This window comes from Gymnogyps californianus, chromosome 10, assembly GCF_018139145.2.
Source record: "Gymnogyps californianus isolate 813 chromosome 10, ASM1813914v2, whole genome shotgun sequence".
NCBI classification, from domain to species: Eukaryota; Metazoa; Chordata; class Aves; order Accipitriformes; family Cathartidae; genus Gymnogyps; species Gymnogyps californianus.
The window spans coordinates 13,710,329-13,720,747 of NC_059480.1; positions in this window are offsets into that span (position 1 = coordinate 13,710,329).

Here is a 10,419-nt window from a genome sequence, read left to right on the forward strand (position 1 = left end):
CTAATTTACTCTAATACTTACAGTTTAAATACAGTAGACAGACAGAGAAAGAGTTAGTATAACAAAAACAGAAAATGTAACGAATTACAGGAGCAAGAAATAAGAATAATCAAATATTAGATTAAATTCTGCTCTCATTTACTCCAGCACAATAGTTTGTTCTTGTGACTGGTATGTGAACATGGCCTCTTCTGTATTTTTTTTTTTTTTATACAAAGAATTATACATTTTATAGACTCCAACATTTGGTTAATGGTTACTAAATCTGGTATTTACAGAGACATTAGGAAAGATGGTATTTATTTGCAATTTTATTTCCCTCATAGTGAAACGTGGAATCCATACAGCTGTACAATGAAGATGATTAGAATTGCTAGAAATGAAGGCCTCCTGGGAAAAAAAAATATCAATAGCATAGTTTAACTACATGAACCATAATTGCATTATTAGCTCTGCTGTGCACTACCACAGGAAAGCTAATGACATGATTCTGAAGAAGCTTTATAGATTATGGAAAACTATATAACCTCTTGCGCTCCCATTGACAACACAACTCATTTGAGATCCCTGCCATTATGAGAAGGAAAACTGCCTCATTTTTCACAAACCTTGTGAATATGTCTTTTCATGGATTTTAAATATTAACTGTATATATGCCCATAGACCAGTAGCTGGAATAACAAATAACCATTTGTTTAAACTTAGCTGTGGCAAATTTAGCGGTGAACTGTGTTTTCAGCCCCAGTCCAACAAATAAATGACTGTTGCAGAATGAGCGAGGAAGAAGAGGTGTTCCCCACTCCAGACGTGCACTGGCTGTATCTGAGAGGTAGCAACAGGGTTACTATCATAAACTGTCAGTGAAATGAAATGTCTGGTTTTTTCAGAGTTCTAAGTGTACCTACTGCTAAATCAATCTGCCTACATTTTACTAGCAGGATTCCAGCTTAAAAGCAAAAGACCAAAATAATTTTCATTGCATTCTGACAACATGCAATAGTTACTCCCGTGAGTCACTCCTGCTTTGTCCCTGTATTTTCCCCTCCTACCAAGTCCCCAGGTTGCAAAGACATAAATATATAAACCCCATGACTTTTTCATTAGTTACTGAAATAGAAGAAATGCGTAATCAAGATTAGTGAGTCTTGAAACACAACACTACCCAAGACACAATCCTAAAACACTGGGCCTGGGAGACATCCCATCTCCTCCATCACATTACACATAACCAACCCGCTTGAATAGCCAAATTGCACGGATTTGCTCTTTGGCTCCTTGGTGACCTGCAACAGCCAACATACATTTTTTCTTACTTCATGTGTGCACTCGTGGGCACCTGTGGGTCTGCCCCGATCACTGCCAGTTCACCACCATACAAGGACCAGCGACTTCTTTTTTCACCAGGAAGGTTTAAAAGTGAATTTGTGGGCTCCATGGGAACTGAAAGAGAACTGACCCTGGGGTGTTTCCCCATGCACAGCTCAAAGGTGGGCATAATTGATTTCATCCGTTGTAGGCCTTGGATCGTTTCACCACACTGCACTGAGCAGCCCTGGGTATTGCCTTCGCGGTTCCTATGCAGGTTCGGAGCAGGGCAGCCCGGCTTGTCGGGGCTTTCAGATCACAGCACTTGGTAAGCGGGCAGGTTTGCTCCCTCTCCCGGGTACCGTAGTGCTTCGGCCTCATTGGCACCATGAGGCCATAAAGGAACTGAGAGAGTCAGGGGGAAGACTTGCCTTAAAACCGGATGTGGGGAAGCAGGATAAAAAACTCTGAATAGAAAAAGCACTAATTTACCAGCAAAATGTCCTATCGTTATTTATGCATTATCTTCTGTATAACTTACCACTGAGGCAACTTTCCACTCTGCAAACCTATTAATATGTTATGCCCACTTCTGCTTTAAAGTGCTAGCTTCCTGAAGGAAGCGCTAACTTGCTAAATGAAATCCTATAACAAGGGAGTTCCTAAATGGACATACAATTGTGATATACACAAGATACGGTGGATAAAAGTCTTATTTGCAGAGGTTATTGAAAAACCATGTTGTATGAATGTCTGGAGCTTTTTTGACTGGCTCCTGAGGAAACGTGTGTGTTCCCAGGTTTATAGTTTCTACTGTCAAATTCTACTGGGTTTACTTTTGTGTGGTAAAACGTTGCCATCAAGTGGCCGTTTATTCAATTACAGAGCACCCTCTCCCCTCTGGGGCAGGCTGTTTGCCTTTCCTTAGGTGATGACTTCCTACATTAAACTGTCTGGTATGTAAATGTATTAACTCAGCTGCTACTATTTATGCAATTACATTACTCAAAAACACTTTTGATCCCAATTGCTTTGAATCTCCAAAAAGGAGGAGATTTAGAGCATCTAAATTAGCAGCATCTGACCTCTTTATTAAGAAAATCCAGCCAGATATTTTTCCTCTGTAGCTGAAGAGCATAACATGTAATTCTAATTCTGCTAAGAGGAATTATGTAGGGAAGCATTCCTCTTAATGCTGTTGTACATACTCCCTTACAAACCATAGGGGGCATTATGTTACCATGGTTTGTTCTTCTAATTTATCAATTTAGAATGATGCTCTGCTATTGTCATATTCATCAAGCTCTCACAAGCCCTGTATTTACACCAACTCAAGAAATAAATGCAGAAAACTATGTTCTACATATTGTGCTGTTCCAAAAGTGCTTCTCAGGACATCCAAAGTGTGGGATATGTGCCCTTTCTTATTATCTGCAACTTAATTTAGATCCATTTACATACTCTGAAACGTGCAGATTAATCTGTAAAGTGCCAAAAATCTGTTGTTGAATGAATATACAAAGAAAGCAAGGGACTAACCTTTGGGAAGAAATGAGAAAGGCAATATAACTTTAGAGTCCTGCGCTCTGCACAGCATGAGAGTATTTCCTCACTGTTGACTTGAAAAGAAATGCAACCGCAGGGGTGATGGGAGAGGGCAGGATGGCTCTGGTCCAGCTCTGGTCCACCTGTGCCTTTGCATGGCACATCAGGCACACACAGGAGAACCTGTAATCTGCAATATCCAGCCAAATTACTTTGGCTTTGTCACCAAGTCTCAGTCAGTCTCCTAGTCCCCTGCGATGTTGCGTGTAAATACCCACCACACAGCCAGCAAAAGCCCTGGGGACTGACGGCGGGGTTGTGCCCCGGGTGCCACCACTCGGGAGCCTTTGGGCAGAGTCACACATTGGTTTCTACAACTGCAGTGATTTAAAACATCACTATCCCTGTTCACCTCTCATATGGCTGCGTAACTGCCGACATGAGCGCAGGTCTGTAAAATGGTGGTTGCCATAAACCTTTCTGAGTCTGCACTCCAGTTTACTAGTACAGCTCACACAGCCGGGTGCCGGGTGGCTGCGGAGGGAGGGTTAACATGCTAATCGTTACAGCTGCTTCCAAAGCGCGATTTAATAATCTTTGCATGCTTTCTGCAGAAAGAAGGTTTGAGGGTCTTGTAAACAGCAGAATTAAAGGCAATTTCAAAATTGGCTCACAACTTTTGTTTACGGGAATTATCTTTAAGGCAGCAAGAAGGAAGCCTTTCAAACGTAAAATTCACTGTGACTCAGCCCAAATTTAGGTAAAAAAGCAGATACTAATTAGCAACCTTGGTGTTGAATCTAAACTTATTTTAAACTTTAGTCTAACAGGAAAAGGTTAATTGAAGAACAGATCCTCATCATATGTAACTGACTTTCCTTAGGTTAAGAAATATAGAAAAAACTAAAATGGGCAGATTTTGTAGATTGCTTTAGCAATAAATATTTAGACCACTTCAGAATGAATGCCACCTCTTGAGGATGAGATTTGAAACCCTGTATGGCATCAAGAGATCTCCACAGTTTCTTGTTCAAATAAAGACTTGCAGAATCAAAATACAAGAGAAATGGACAAAATCAAAAGTACTAGATTGTAAAATGGCAACTGAGGCTTGGGTTCTGCGAGGGAAAAAAATGAAATATCAGCCATTTTTATTATGAATCTTTAGGAAAATTCAAGCTTTTAGTATTCATAAACTCACTGCTAATTATAGACTGGCATCCTGAGGAGAGGAAAAGGAGAATATAATGAGAAAGGTAGAAACATTTTGTAGTAAAATATGCTTTTCTGAACAACTTCAGGGAACAAACTAACCATTTGCTACTAAGATGGTTCCCCCAGCTGAGAACTGTACTCTATTTTTAATTTTGAAAAAGTTGGCTTTCCTTCATACCATCCAGTTTCTATCCCATTCCTTTTAGTAGAAAGAAAGGATGCACTGATACTTTTTAGTCTATCTCTCACATCACACTTCAGCCACCAAATGCTTGCAAGAAGCTTCTGCTGAAGAAAATAAAGCCAGCTGCATCTTTCTAACAGCCAACACTGCCTGATACCTCTGATAAAGGTAAGGTGTGACCGCTTCCTGATAGTAATCCGCATGGTTTTTGCTATCTCACACTACGAAAAACTAATACAGTACTGAAAAAGCAGCAGAAGACAATCTCTGGTATAGGAAGAGTGCCAGCTCCAGGAGCATCAGGAAAGTGCTGGTTGTATTGCACGGAGATGTAAGTGACTGAACAAGGAGAGAGTTCAGTGCTCTTGACACCTACAAAAACATTATCAAGAGAAAGAAAGGGAGATGAGGCCATCTAATTGTATAATATTAGAAGAATACTTGCATAATTACAGAGCTACAGTGACAGCTGCTTACAATGTCCGCTATCACGCGCTGCAGGTGGTAATTTATCCATAGGTTTCCCATTCATCTGAATAGAAAACAGCAGGGGGTGGCCTCTTGGCATCCCACATAATGGCAGACACTTTAAGCAACTACCATGCGCTAGGTCCCCATTTTAATTTTGGGTAAAGGATATGGACTCGCCTATTGCTAAGTGCCAATTTTAGGGCTGTATTGTCAGAGATGTCACAGGACAAATAGGAGATGAGCAGGGAGCTCAAGTAAAGTTCCTAGAACTGTTTATTACAGACCTGATTTCTGGAAATTTCCCTTAAGATGTATTCTCTATTGAGTGCATTTTACAGGAGATGGTAAAGCAGAGCTGTGCCATTTAAAATTCAGGACTCTCAAATACCAGCAAGTGTGAAGACAACTGTTGGTAGTTTGAAATAATAATATATATCTATAAAAGCCTTCTTTGTTATTTTATTTATACCTCAATTATGTCACTTCTAAAAACACAGTTTGGAAAGAAGGGCATATCTCAGTGCATATCCTTTCACCTCCTTCATGCATATGAGTATACAAAATTCACCTCAGGGTCAGAAATCAAATGGTTATTATGGCTTCAGAAGGAACATCACACATGCAGTGCTCTGTGGTGTCTCACAATACAGTCTCTTCATCTCTTCAGTTACCATCCACTCTTTATTAATAAGCAGTGAGCTCAAAACAGAGCAAAGCTTTAATCCTGTACTTCTTTTGAGCAGGATGGTGCACTATCCTCACTTGCTTACACAGCCTTCTCTTAGTGGTATCCACATACCATATACTTATAGAGGTATTTGCTTTATTTTTATTTCCATTTAAGAGTATATGTTTTCATGTTTTCCATAGTGTATTTTAATCACTTGTTGAGCAATGCCATCACAGACTTACTGCCTTGGTCTTACCATGCTTGGTGAGCTGCCAGAGCTTCCAGCAATAACAAAAGCCAGTTGCAGCCATGCCTATTATTCTTGATGCCATTAGGAAAAGCTGGCAGACTCATTTTGTCACTCTTGCAGCTGGGTGGCATTTATGAGGTGTGTTTCATGTTCTCACAGCACTAACTTGCATCACAGAAAAGCACAAAACTATAATTTTAATTGGAGTAATCATAGGTATCATTCTTGCCACTGTACATTACATTAAGTTAATGAACTTCGGGAGATACACTTGAACACATCATCACGATCAGCCCGATGCATTATAAACTGTATGCCTCATTTACATGGGATTCCTAGTTTATTTTACTGGGGATAGGGAACATGCATCCTCTGCAATCAGCTCAACTTTTTTTCTTCCACACACAAATTATTATTTCTGAGAGACAGGCTGAAGCGATAGAGGAAACAAAACAAGCATAAAAAGAATATATACGTACTCTAAACTGGTGCTGTATTCAAGATTGGACTGCTAAATATGAAGGAAGCATAAAATAAAATGTCGAAAAGCTGTACTTTTTTTTCTTTTTTTTTATCCTTTTACTTACATATTTGTCATGGGGAGGGTCAGGCAGCTTTTCCTACCATCCACCAGTACTCTCCTCTGCAACTGTGCTCTCCAGCAGACTGCATGCAGGAGGGATCCCACCTTGCAGCTTTTGGTTCTTCTTTTCCTGCCCCCCTTCCCCTTAAAGCTCAACTTGATTTAAAAAGAAAATAATCGTAGCTGGTTTAGAGTTAATATTAACTTGAAGAAAAAGGGAGCATCACAAAAAGAAAAAAACTACAGAAAAGTCACTTTTCTCTACAGCTTTGTCTAAGTTGACTAAGGAACTCTCCCATCTATACTCCCTTCTCATTTTACTTTCTGTGCCATATATATGACAAGTTATTTCTGAACCAGAATACACTTGTGCATTTTTATGTAGTGTATCTGGGACCGCCATTGTTATAGACCTCTTTAGAGCTCTGTAAGGCCATTTCAGAGACAGAAGCAATGCTCTTTCTCTATCTGCTGCTTTTCCTTGGAGCGGTCAACCAGGCCACCTAGAAACTCTTCTGCTCTATCATATGTCATGTTTCTTTACTTCACACGTTTGTCTTTTTTTATGGAGCTGGAAAGTAGCAAAGATTTTGCAGCTTTCATAATTTCTATAAATGCTTATTAAATGCAGGCATTTAGAAAATACAACCGTGTTGTAGCTCACAGCTTCAAGGGGAATTTTTTTGACAGAGAAATTCCAGGGAAGCATACATGTACAAAGTATGAAAACCTCAGATAATTTCAAGAGCTCTTTCGTCAGAAAGCATGACTCAAGTCCATCGTGTCACAGAATTAGCAAGCAGCTGTAGCCATCATGCTCAGGCACTACTCCTTAGTAAGTTTGTCTGTGAAGATGATGAGTAGAACATACAGATCATGATGATGACATGCACCTACTAACTAGCTCACACGTTAACTAAAGCTGACAACTGTAAATCAGCCAATGAAGTATTTTGTTCCCAAAACCAAGGATATTTTTTCTAGTTTGGTCAACTCTTCCACAAATGTTAAAGAACGTGTTCACCTTTTCTTTTTTTTTTTCCTAAAAATGCAAACAAGGAAAGTAAAGGGTGTTGTCTTCTGATTTGCACATGCCCGTGTTATATCTCTTTCTCCTCAGTAGCCATTAACACATGAAAGAATGGACAACTATAATTAAAAGCATCAAAACTCCCCTTATGGTACGGATCACATCCTCCTGTTCTAAGGGTGAACAAACTGCAAAACCCAGAAGCATTAAATGACCTCGAGCTCTTATCACAACTCCCAAGTTATATGAAAGCTGAAAAATCTGTCACGTAATGGGAGAAAAATACCTTCTCTGGGGGAAAGGAGTGCAGCCTGTAACACCATAGTTTTGAAGAGAGCATGTATCTGTGCCTATGCAGGAGGTATTTCAGGGGATCCAAGAACTGATGCAGGAAGTGAGTGCCACGCAGAGCGTGCCTTACACCAGCACTGTCGTACTATGACCAGAAGCATAGTTAGGATTGCTTATTATCAGTAGAATTAGAGGTCCCTTTTAAGCATTTTGGACTTTAAATCTTATTTTCCCACTAATTATTTCTGGTACACTTTTTGCCTGGAAATCCAAGTGCTAGATTAAGTCTGTTTACTCCTCTCTTTCCAAACAACTGCTTACGCACCAGGGCTGAAGGTTTTTGTAATAATCTAGCAAAGAGGGAGGGAACAGGAATTACATCATCAGTAAGTATTTGTTTTTATATGTAGAAGCCATGACACTCTAAAAATACCAGTCACAAATAAATACAAGCAAAACACCAGAGATACTGTGGCAATACCTAAATCTCAGTTGCTGTGAAGTGCTCTGTCATCCTGAAGGTGACTCAGGCGGTCTCATAGAGTGGAGATTTCAGCATATCTTGACTTCTGCTAATCTTACCAGTGAGGCAGCATCAACTTTTGTATTCTCAAAAATTTCTTATCTATCTGCCCACTCTTGTCCCCTTTGGAAGTTTTGTACAATAATCATAAGCTGAGAATATTACTTGGTTATAAGAGAGTGGGTGGATAAGAGTAAAAAAAAATATTAAAATGGATGATGTGAATAATTAAAACCACTTTTCTATCTACTGAAGGAACAGAAACCACAAAGATGAAAGTGAGGTCGCTTGTTTTATGAGTTGCCTAGCCAATCAATACCATCCGTCAACAGCAACTGTATAAACACATCCCCTCAGCGAAGCCTTTGTAGAGCCACCTGCACCCTGATCCAGACTGAACCTCAGTGACATTTTAAACATTCTCACGAGAAGTTTTCTTCATTCAGTCAATACAACATACTGCATGGCTGAGCAAATTACTGGAACATATGCAGTGGTAGTTTAGGATTTTCAAGCAGCGGTTTAAGTTGTTGGGGTTTCTTTAACCAATGCTGTGTTTTAACATTTGAAACCCCCGTATTCATTTCCATCCATGTTCCAACCGGATTTGTCAAAACTTTTGCATACTTTGCAGTTTGAGTCACAACAGGCTAATTCCCCAACCACTGTAAATCAGTTTAGCTGCACTGAACTCAGTGGAGAGAAGTGGATTCAATCTAGCTGAGGATTTAGGCTATTGCATTTTAAAGTTTACAAAAAAAAGCATCATGAGCAGTTATTTATTATTGAGCTATCAGGTTTATTTTTTGCAATGTTTGACAGAGTCATAGGAGTGAATTGTCATTGCAGTAAGCAGGGGGTTATATACACAATTCTCATTAACAGTAGTATTTTTCTTGGGATTTTGCAATGCCAATGCCATCTAATCAGTCCTAACTTTCATGCTTCTGCATGCACAAAGCAGAAGGGATAGGACTTAAGGAAGGTGAAGTGAAATTACTATGCAAAAAAACCCCAACCTGATTTCATCACTGAACTTCACAATCCCCAAGCAATGTGAACGACAATATTTAACAATATTTCACACAGAATTCAAGGCAGTCATTACCTTATCCAGTCTGCTCTCAGTCTCCAGGTTTGCCCTATGGATTCTTCCCTTTAATATAAAGATAGACTTCAATATAAAAGCTCTATCTTGAAAATCTATTAAGAAGTCCATCTTTATATTAAAGATAAACTTCTGCCAAAAGAAAATGTATTTATTAAAGATACTATTTACTTTTCTGTTTATGTCTGAAATCAACAGGTGTTTTTCCATTTTTTTTAATGACAGAAAAACGATAACCCACAACTGCTTAATGCATGTGCATAAAAGTGAAAAATCACACTGCATCACAGTCGCCGCCTCCTATTTTTCCAGAGTGCTGTTTAATTTTGCAGCTCCATTCTCACATTGTGTAGTTGTGTCTAGAATCAGGGTAATTCAGTGCACAAGGGAAGAACAGAAATTAAGAGAAGTTGCAGGAGTGATATAAGAAGTGTTTTCTGTTAGTCTTTTCATTTTCCTTCTCTGTCCAGTCATGCACGTGAACACCAGTGCTGTGGATTCACTAACATTTAACATTTTCTTCCTACACAATATTGGCAGATTCCTCACCAAAACTTTTACAAGCATATATGCTTGATTCTCAGTTACTAAAAGGCATTGTCATTCATAGGTGGTTTGCCATATATTTGGTCTTTAAAGTAGGTGACATTACAATACCAACAGTGACACTGGGACATAGAAGGGGCAGAAACCCAAGAAGAGAACAGAGACAGATCTACCAAGCTTTCACGTGAAACTTCCAGTACTTCTTTCCTCTAGCTCAAGAGACAGCATTTGTTAGTAATTCTTTTTGCCATCAAAGCCAGGAGAAGGAAAAAACCAAGCAGAACCAAACTGTGAAAGCATTAATTCAGAATCAATTTTGGCAAAGGAAGAGTCCAAATTTCTTCACCTGCCTTGAAAATGAAATAAGCAACAAAGTATGACTTCAAAGTTCTGTAGATGAGATCCATTGGTATGTTGTTGCACTGCTGTTTGTGTTGCACTGTATGTTTGTGCAACTGCTGTTGTTGCACAAAACAGTCAAAATATTTGATAAAACGTCTTTTGCTTCTCTAAAAAGTGTAGTTTTAATGAAATTGAAATATTTCAGACAAATGCACAAGGCGATATACAGTGCATCCCATAAATCTCCATGGGAAATATTAAAGGAGGAAAGGGGGTTGAAGCATGAAGAGCATGTCAGAAAACTTGTTTTTCTAGTAAATGTCAAAATTCATTGCCAATATAGTGAGATTATCAGG